This window comes from Pseudorasbora parva, chromosome 12 (assembly GCF_024679245.1).
Source record: "Pseudorasbora parva isolate DD20220531a chromosome 12, ASM2467924v1, whole genome shotgun sequence".
Classification (NCBI taxonomy): Eukaryota; Metazoa; Chordata; class Actinopteri; order Cypriniformes; family Gobionidae; genus Pseudorasbora; species Pseudorasbora parva.
In genome coordinates this window covers 24,979,220-24,989,935 of record NC_090183.1, presented here as the reverse complement: position 1 = coordinate 24,989,935, position 10,716 = coordinate 24,979,220, and the positions used below count along the sequence as shown (strand labels likewise).

Here is a 10,716-nt window from a genome sequence, read left to right as displayed (position 1 = left end):
TTTAAATTCAACATCACTGAGCTCAAAGGCAGCAGGCATCACGTAGATAAACTATTTTTGAAACAGTTATGACCAAGTCCAACTAAAACCCAAGAAAGTAAATAATGAACATATAAAATATAAATCAACATAAAATTAGTTCATTGACAGTTTTATATATTAATTTATATTATATATTAACAATATAACCAATTTACTGAATTATGAGTTTTCTGAACAGATGCATTTATTAATATGATAATTAAAAACTAACAGACTGATGAAAATGTGGGACAATTTCTTAATATGTGACGTGCGAGACAAGAGGTGAAAATGCTGTAGCCTACGGTACACGCAAAGCGTGACGGGTGGTCACTCTAGTATGGATTAGAGCGCAGCATTATGAACAGAACCGCTGCGAGTATCATGAGCTGCTCGGGTGAACGGTGCAGACGCTTTGCTAGCCTATTTATTTTCATTTCGAATGGTTTTGTTTAAAAGTGTACATTTCAAGCTTTCTATAGCCTACACATGATATATCTCATGTCTGTGAGGCAAGTAGCCTGCTGAGTTTTGGTTTATTTACAATGTTGTTTTACCGCCGAGCAACTCAGGAGTGAAGCGCGTCTGCATAGAGCGGATTATTGAGCTGAGCGTCCGTCACACCGCTCAGCTACAGGCTCCTTATACAGGCTCGTTCTCGTCGGTCGTCAGATTCAGAACCCAAAAACGGAATGTAGCTTTTGATTGCGCTACTCCGCTACTTGCTGTATAATGTAGTTAGCTACTGGAAAAGCTACACTGTTTTAAAAGTAACTGAGCTACTGACAAGCTACTGAAAAATGTAGTTAAGCTAGTAGCGTCGCTACTTGTAGCTCGCTACTGCCCAACACTGATTATTAATGGTGAACAAACCTAGCCTGACAAGCCAGACCCACATCAAGATGTTTGGTCTGGAAACTCACCATTGACAGGGCTCAATCCGAGGGGCGGGATAAACGAGTGTCTTTCAAACTTACTCTGCACGGGGTGCAGGCAATTGGATAGCGCTACAACCAACCAGAGAAACTAAGGTGAAGCAGAGCTAGTTGACACATTAAACTTTCGCCGTATCCGTTCAGCAAAAACTCTGAACACATCTTGCCTTCTTAAGAATGACTTCAGTGCCGTTCTTTGTTCTTTCCTCAGAGAAAAGCTTAACTCCAAGTCTTCCAGAGTTGCGGTCAAAGCTGATTCGAAAGACCAGCGTTCGCGAGCTTCTGCGTTTACTAGTAGCACGCAAACGCAACTTGGCCGTCATTACGTTAAGCCCCACCCACCAACTCTATAATCGATGTGATTGGCCCGACCAGAGTTAGGCTTTTTAAGCTCAGGAGTGTATTGAGAGTTGCCACTCGCGGCAGATTAGATTTGCTGCCACTAAGGTGCGTCTAGATTTCTAGGCTAGAACTAACCCATTTATTAATGATTACTGCATCAGTAACTAATGAAGATTCTACATGATTAATAGATTAAGTAATCATTAAATTATTATTAATTAAATGTGTCATAATTTATGAATTCCTTAATTACAAATTATATTAACTAATACTGTAAATTAATGTGTTAATTACTACAAGGGGTCAAACCCATGCTTCTCAACTTCCAGTTGTCTGCTTTAATTAATCATTAGCTAGTGATTTATAAAGGTATCATTATGTTATGACTTTACTTGTTGGGACACATTACTATTAAATAATTGATTAAGTAATATGTAATTGTAGTTATGAGTTTTGAATTAATTTTAAATTAGTTAATAGTCATGTGCCGTAAGCCATGTCACATCCCAAGTGGCATGATGAAGTTTTTAGCACCAACCAGCTAAGAGCAGTTATAGGTGGGGATAAACACTCGATGTGTCTTGTTTGTACACTGTAAAACATTTTTTTGCGATTTTGTTATTTCAACAAAAATTTTTCAGTAGAGATAACTAGATTGTCCAGACAACAAAGCATTTTAAGTTTTCTTGTCCTCAACTAGACTGAAAGTTAAGTGAACAAGTATAATTGTTGTTTTAACTCAAAAACATATGTTGAAATAACTACAATAGATTTTCTGTTGAATGAACAAGTATAATTGTTGTTTTAACTTAAAAACATAAGTTGAACTGTTCTGGATTTTACTCCAATTATACTTTAGTCTATTTATTTAACTACAGTAAACTAAACTTAATTTACTATGTGCAGCTGATTTATATACAACACTCTAATTATATAGATATGAGCACATTTATTTAACTTACCGTATTTAATACGTACCATTCCACACCATATAAACCAAGTCTTAATTCAAGGAGTCAATAAATAAAGAGTTTTTGTATTAACACGGCTAGTGAAAACAGCGCCATCTGGCGGAGAGGATAATTATGTACATCCAGGAAATGCACGTGCTGTATGCGCGCGCCCCCGTATCCCCTCCCCCACCGACTGACAGACCAGACGCCATTTCCATTCAATCGCAATGCTGAGCAATTGAGTAGTGTTTACACCGGCATAGTGTTTTATCTCATTAACAGTATGAAGTTTATAACATTATATTGTGGTAGGATTGTGTGTGTGTGTGTGTGTGTGTGTGTGTCCGTCCGTCCGTCCGTGCGCACCTAAACTTAGAGATATCTTTGACTCGCGGTGCAGAGCGGAGGATAGAAACAGGCGACTGAGGCGAGAGAACTTTTTTACAGGGAAATATTATAAAGTAAGTGTTTTATCTCATTTACCATTTGTTTTTCATAATTTATTGATTTATACCAATATGTAACTTATATGCTGTGCGCGTTTAAACCCTATGGTTTAAACGAGCCAAAAATTTTCTCTCAGGGGACATGACTCACCGTGCAGTGCAGACATGGAGTTTACGTTTAACTAAGATAACACAAAGTAAGTTACGTGTTTAACCTCATCTACAAAGTGTATTTATGACATATTGTTTTATAATTATATTTGTGTGTGTGTGTGCGTGTGTGTGTTGTGCTCCCAGAGCCGTTGAAATACAGAGTTCCTAAAGTTACACGCTTTTACCTCGCGGGGTTCATGGAGCTCTCAACAACTCGCGCCGTCTATTTGTTCGAATGGTTGGAGGTGGACAGCAGTTTCACTATATTTGCTGCAATTTCTGGTAAATATTAACTTTATGAATTTAAATAATATCAAATTGTGAAATTTGAAGTTTTCAGCCCTAATTAAATCACATTGAGTCATTGTACAGTGTAAACATTGCAACATGTTGTCAATAAGCCTATAAAATGTTTTTTTTTTTTTTTTAATGTTTTTATCTATTGCTCCTTGACAAGAAACTGAACTGGTTTACGGATCGGATGAAACTACATCTCGCTTCACTGCATGGTCTCTCTCTCAGATCGCCATCAGATACAGATAAGTTTCATGAAACTCCTTGAAAATGATTAAATGTGAGTTTGAATCGATACAGGTAAAATAAATAACTATTAAAGGGTAAGTTCACCCAAAAAGGAAAATTACCTCATGATTTACTCACCCTCAAGCCATACTAGGTGTATTCCAGACGAATACAATCGGAGTTATATTTAAAAAAAATCTAAAGCATTATAAATGGCATTGAATGGCAGTCCAAATTTTTAAGCCCAGAAAAAAGTGCATCCATCCATTGTAAAAGTAATCCACATGGCTCCAGGGGGGTTAATAAAGACATTCTGATGTGAATCGATGGGTTTGTGTAAAAAAAAAAAAAATCCATATTTAACAAGTTATAATGTAAAATATGTAGCTTCTGGCGCGACGGCCATCCGTATTAAAGTTACGGAAAAAGTGTAACTGGCACGGCGATGTCGTCGGATGTAGAGGGGAAGAAAAACGCAACTGGCGCAGCGACGGCATCGGACATGGTGTAAAAAAAACGTAATTGCCGCGACGATGACGTCGGACGTGGCGTAAACCTTTTAAACTTCTAGAGGCATTACACTTATTTCATAAGTTGAAGGCGGTCAGCATGTTCATGTGCTTGTCCGGAAAAAAGTTTGATATTTTGTGTGTGTGTGTGTGTGTGTGTGTGTTTTAAATATAATTTATTCTGAAGCAATATGCTGACCAGTATTCAATCAGCTTTGACATATTTAAATCTGCATATATGTGAATTTTTTAATTATTATTTTTTACCTTATATAAAGGGCATTTCCCCTCTAATCTTATTAAATATAGGCTATGCTTCAGGTTTCATTTTATATTGTAAAATTTGATCTATACATTAATTTAAAATAAGACACTATAAGGGCTGTTACCAATCACATTAAATAATTTACACTGAAAAATTTAATTTGCATTAAATAATGTTTTGAAATTTGTATTTTTGGATAGACCAATAATGTTTAAACATCAAACCAAACCTCCAGTAGGTGGTAGCAGGTGGCCGTTTTAATGAGTGAGTCATTGAGTCGTTCATTCAAACGATTCATTCAAACGCTGAATCGTTCAGTAACACACATGTTGCTGTGACGTGTTGCAGTTCTGCTGTGAATGATTTTCACTGCTGAAATAGAACAAAACATTAAATATTGCTTCTTAAATGTAAGTGACTTTAAGGGAATGTTAATTTAAGTGAATGTTAATTAATTGTTTTGCTATGAACTGTCATATGAAGTCAGTGTCATTTTCAGTCGTGGTGGTATTCAGGAAAACGGGTCAAGTGTTGTAATGTCTTCTCTAGAGGCTGCACAAGTGTCAACAGCGCGACCTTGTTATCGTCAGTTCATTATATATTATTATCCACTATCAATCGCCACTTACACTAAATTAATGCAATCATTCTTGCATTTTGGTGATTCGCTAGCTATTATTTGTTTTAATCAGGTCCATCGGGCAAGTAAAATTCTCTTTCACTTGTCCCTTCGAAAAATCCACAAGCGTTAATGTCGAGCCCTGGGATAGATGCACTTTTTTTCTGGGCTTCAAAATTTGGGCAGCCATTCACTGCCATTTATAATTTTTGGATTAGCCAGAACTTTTTTTAATATAACTGATTCAGGGCTCGACATTAACGCTTGTCTGGGACAAGTGAAAGAGAATTTTACTTGCCCGATGGACAAGGGCCTGATTAAAACAAAAAATAAACTAACGTTAGCGAATCACCAAAATGCAAGAATGATTATGCATTAATTTAGTGTAAGTGGCGATCGATAGTGGATAATAATATATGATGAAATGGCGATAACAAGTTTGCGCTGTTGACACTCGTGCAGCCTCTCGAGGAGAAATTACAACACTAGAGCCATTTAAGCTGTTTCCTGAATACAATCACGACAGAAAGTGACTCTGATTTCATATGATGGTTTCATAAACATTACATTAACATTCACTTAGTCACTTACATTTTGGATGCAATATTGAGTGTGTTTGTTCTATTTCAGCAGCGAAAATCGTTCACAGCAGAACCGTAACGCGTCTCACAGCAACTGAACGATTCAGTGTTTGAATAAATCGTTTGAATGAACAACTCAATGGCTCACTCATTAAGAGGGCCACCTGCTGCCACCTACTGGAGGTTTAGTTTCATGTTTAAACATACTTTCTAACATTTGTATTTGTCTATTCAAAACTACAAATCTCAAAACATTATTTAATGTAGTTGTGATTTTTCAGTGTAAATTATTTTATTTGATTGGTAACAGCCCTTATATTGTCTTATTTTAATTTAATGTATTGATCAAATTTAACAATATAGAATGAAACCTGAAGCAGAGCCTTTATTTAATAAGATTAGGGGGAAAATCCCCTTTATAAAAGGTAAAAATATCATCCATTTCAAATGATTCAATAATTTTTTTTAAATCACAAATATGCATATTTAAATATGTCAAAGCTGATTGAACACTGGGGAGAATATTGCTTCAGAATAAATTATATTTACAACGCACACACGCACGGAAAAACAAAAAAATATCGAACTTTTTTCCGGACAAGCACATTTTTTATTTGGCCAAGTGAATGAACGATTTACTTGTCTGAAGGACAAGCACATGAACATGCTTAATGTCAAGCCCTGTGATTGTATTCGTCTGAAACAAGAATGTAATACACCTAGGATGGCTTGAGGGTGAGTAAATCATGGGCTAATTCTCACTTTTGGGTGAACTAACCCTTTAATATGACAGTGGTTTTAAATGTTGTTTTTGTTGCTTTTTTGCATTTGAATATTGCACTTTACTAGTAGATACAGCATGAAATAAACATGTATGAACATCAGAGAATATGTTTAAAGATACAGTACAATGTATGAAATCTGTATTGTCTCATGTAATCGCAGTGTTTCAACTGCGCAAACGTTAATAAACGTCAATAAATAGCTTTTAAGCAATGTCATGTCACATTTACCTCAGAAAAAATATTCTGTCAGCTAGAAAAAGTATATTTACTATATTGCATAGTTATTGTATTGCTGTTCTTTAGTATTTAATGTATGTTTGAATAAATATTTTATGACAGCACCCCTTAAAATTTGTATCTGTGTCTCATTTTTTTCCAGCCAGATGATGATGAGAGAGACATTGTTCATGGGGTTAATGTAGGGCATCTTGACCATGAGTGAGGACATCAGACATGATAGTGCCTTCCCAGATGATGTTGTGGATGTGGATGTCATACTGGATGGAGATTGTGGTCATGGGTCTACAAGATGCCCTAAATGCCTTTGCCACACTGTTTGGGCTTGAGCTATGAGGTTATCCAACTTTTTATTTTATTTTTATTTTTAATCTAGGTTTAATGGTTGGGGAGAGCTGCAAAGCTGAAAAAAAAAAAACGCAGTGAGGTAACACTGGTGCATATGTGCTGTTTATGCTCATTGATAAATGTAATGAAGCTTGAGAGCTTACACATTGTTAATTAAAATGAACTTAAATTAAGTTTAAATTAAAATGGTTTAAAGCCAAATCAGAGGTGTTTAACAGTCTGTGCCGTTTCTTTTTGCAATTTTCTGAAGAAAGGACATTTCAGACCTTTTGTGTGGTTGTTTTTGGTGTTTGTTTTTGCAATAAATATAAATGTGTACTGATATGTGTTGCTGTGATTTTAATTTGCTATAGGTTTTATTCTAAATCAAATGTAATTTACAAATCAATATAGTAATGCAATTAATACTTATTAAAGCAGCTTTGCAACCAACTAAAGTGAAGTTATGATGACTAGAACATTTAAGTTCAGAAAACTAAAGTGAAGTTATGATGACTAGAACATTTAAGTTCAGAAAACTAAAGTGAAGTTATGATGACTAGAACATTTAAGTTCAGAAAACTAAAGTGAAGTTATGATGACTAGAACATTTAAGTTCAGAAAACTAAAGTGAAGTTATGATGACTAGAACATTTAAGTTCAGAAAACGGCTCGGGTTATGTATATAACCCTTGTTTCCTGAGAGGGAACGAGCACTGCGTCGAAACGCGTTGGGGATGCTCCCTAAGCATCAGCGAATCTGAAGCCTGAATAAACACTAGTCCAATCCGATTGGTCGTGCGTGATGACGTCATTGTGACGGCGTACCCGGAAGTATAAAAGGGGAGCCGGCGCATAATGGCGGCAGTTCTTTGCTCTGAAGCATGCGCTCCAGGCGTGCCGAGGTGTGGCGGTACGACGCAGTGCTCGATCCAGTTACTGATTGTCTGGGTAGACGCAGGCAACCCCTTCTTGGGTGAGCCAAAACACACCAACAATTGTTGAGATCTCCTCCACTGTGCGGACTTCGCCAGATACACCCTGAGTGCCCTGACCGGGCAGAGTAGGTGAAGCCTCCCCTCTTCCGCCGTCACGTGAGGCGGAGGATGAAATGCCTGCAGAACCAAGGACCTGACCACCCTCGATGGGACCTTGGGCACATAGCCCGGCCTAGGGTGTAAGATGGCCTTTACTCCACCCGGGGCAAACTCCAGGCAAGTCGGCGTTACTGCCAAGGCCTGGAGATCCCCCACTCTCCTTAGAGAGGTAATGGCGAGTAGAAAGGCCACCTTAAGGGTCAGATTCTTAGGTTCTGCTGACTCCAGTGGCTCGAAGGGGGCCTCAGCCAACCCCTCGAGAACCACTGCCAGGTCCCAGGTTGGAACTCTGGACTGAGCCACAGGCCTCATCCTCCGAGCCCCACGGAGGAACTGTACAACCAGCTGGTGCCTACCCAAAGGCCCATCACCCAGAGGAGTGTGGAAAGCCGCAATGGCAGCCACGTACACCTTGAGTGTGGACGGGGTTAGGCCCGCAGAGAAGCGATCTTGGAGGAACTCCAGCACTGAAGCCACTGGGCAGTTAACTGGGTCCTCCTCACGCCTCCTGCACCAAGTGGAAAATACATTCCACTTGAGGCTGTACAGTCTCCTTGTGGACGGAGCCCTGGAGCTGAGTAAGGTCTCTACCATCTCTGCCGACAGGCCAGCCTCTAGGTACCTGGCCCCCTCAGGGGCCAGACCCAAAGGTTCCAAATCTCCGGCCGGGGGTGGAATATCGTCCCCGCCGCCTGAGACAGGAGATCCCTCCTCAGAGGAATCTGCCATGGATGACCTGCCAGCAGGGCTATGATATCCGAGAACCAAACTCGCGTCGGCCAACGGGGTGCTACCAGAAGTAGACTGACCCCCTGCCGACGGACCCTCTCCAGGACTCCCGGGAGCAGAGCAATCGGGGGAAATGCGTACAGACGCAGCCTCGGCCACGTCTGCACCATGGCATCCAACCCCAACGGGGCTGGATGCGTGAGGGAGAACCACAGTGGACAGTGGGACGTCTCTCGAGACGCAAACAGATCCACTTCCACTGGGCCGAACCTCTCGCATATGGCCTCCACCACTTCGGGGTGGAGCCGCCACTCCCCGGGCCTCAGCCCCTGCCTCGACAGGATGTCTGCTCCCTGATTTTGAACCCCCGGGACATACATTGCCCTGATGGACAACAGTTTCCCCTGGGACCACAGGAGGATTAGATGCGCCAATCTGCACAGAGGGCGCGATCTTACCCCTCCCTGGCGATTGAGGTACGCTACGACAGCCGTATTGTCTGTCCGCACCAGGACATGTTGGCCGCGGAGGTCCGGGAGAAAGCTCCTGAGAGCTTTGTAGACCGCCATCATCTCCAGGCAATTTATGTGCCAGGAGGAATGACGGCCCTCCCATGGGCCCCTCGCAAAGCGGCCGTCCATGACCGCGCCCCAACCAGTGAGGGAGGCGTCTGTTGAAACGGATTTCCGGCAACAGGACGCTCCCAACACTGGTCCCTGGGACAGAAACCAAGGTTTCTTCCATATGACTAGGGAACGAAGGCCTCTGCGCGTTACCCTGATCATACGAAAAGGATTCCCTCTGGGGGAAAACCCCTTGGTTTTCAACCACCACTGGAGGGGTCTCATGTGTAGCAGGCCGAACGGTATCACGTTGGACGCTGCTGCCATGTGCCCCAGCACTCTCTGAAAGTGCTTCACAGTGATGGTGTGGCCTAGCCTTATTCCTGAGACCATCGCCAGTATGGTCTCGACGCGCGCGGGAGACAATTGTGCCCGCATCGTCGTCGAATCCCATACCACCCCTAGGAACGTAGTCCTCTGGGACGGCGTCAACACGCTCTTGTTCGTGTTGAGTCTCAGCCCCAAGCACTTTATGTGGGCTAGAACGACATCTCGATGCCGAACCGCCATCTCGTACGACTGGGCCAGTATGAGCCAGTCGTCGATATAATTCAGTACACGGATGCCCTGAAGCCTCATAGGAGCCAGGGCTGCATCCATGCACTTTGTGAATGTGCGTGGGGAGAGGGCTAGGCCGAAGGGAAGTACTCGATATTGGTACGCTTCGCCCCCGAAAGCGAACCTCAGGAACTTCCTGTGACATGGAAGGATGGAGATATGAAAGTATGCGTCCTTCAGATCTATCGTGACGAACCAGTCCTGGGACTGGATCTGACTCACGATCATGGGGATAGTGAGCATTTTGAATCTGAATCTCCTCAGAGACCGATTCAAATCCCTTAGATCTATAATCGGACGCAACCCTCCATCCTTTTTGGGAACTATAAAGTACCGGCTGTAGAAGCCGGACTCCCTGTCTGGCGGAGGAACGTGTTCTATGGCCCCCTTTGCCAGTAAGGTTTTTACTTCTAGTTCCATTACCCGACCCCGCTCTGGTACCACTGTAGTCCAGGTCACCCCCCTGAACCCAGGGGGAGGCCGACCGAACTGCAGTCTGTACCCATTTTCTACAATGCGCAGGACCCATGTGGATACACTCGGAAGGCATTTCCATGCGCCGAGATAATCTACTAAGGGAACCAGCCTCTCGAGGCTGGCGTCGGGTGTTACACGAGCCTCGTCCCCGACCCCCTGAAGCGGTTGCCCGGCAGGAAGTGGTTGGGAACGAGTCTCTGTGTGCGGACGCGCCAGCTGCCCAGCCGCAGGTCTTTCCAGAGGCGGCTGGAGCAGCGTGCGTTCGCGGGAAATCGATGTGGCCCGAAGCGTCATAGACGGCGGGATTACCACATCGATTTCCCCAGGGCGCCGCGAAGGAAGCAACCTCGGTTGCCCCCTCGCGGGAGGGACCGCCCTGAGAAGTCCTGCCGAGGCTAGGACTTCTTTGCGGCAGCCTTTCGCGCCTGAAGGACGTTCCTCAGATCGCCCTTCGGAGCGGAAGGCTGCTGGTGAGCGCGCCGCCTCTGTTGCCAAGCTCCCGGAGGAGGGGCTCTAGAGGCGACGCTCTCCTTTTGC

The 10,716-nt window shown here is 42.6% G+C and overlaps 1 long non-coding RNA gene across 3 annotated transcripts; it reads left to right on the top strand.

Moving 5' to 3' along the window:
- The first annotated feature begins 2,170 nt into the window (after positions 1 to 2,170).
- Positions 2,171 to 7,038, top strand: LOC137094205 (uncharacterized). Of its 3 annotated transcripts, none has more exons than XR_010908622.1 (4): positions 2,171 to 2,712; positions 2,835 to 2,894; positions 2,995 to 3,132; positions 3,308 to 4,502. It is a non-coding gene; the product is annotated as an uncharacterized lncRNA (long non-coding RNA). The 3 variants fall into 3 exon arrangements; XR_010908623.1 differs by adding an exon at positions 6,511 to 7,038 and having other exon boundaries at positions 2,177 to 2,894; positions 3,308 to 3,424; XR_010908621.1 differs by having other exon boundaries at positions 2,178 to 2,894; positions 3,308 to 4,501.
- The last annotated feature ends 3,678 nt before the right edge of the window (positions 7,039 to 10,716 follow it).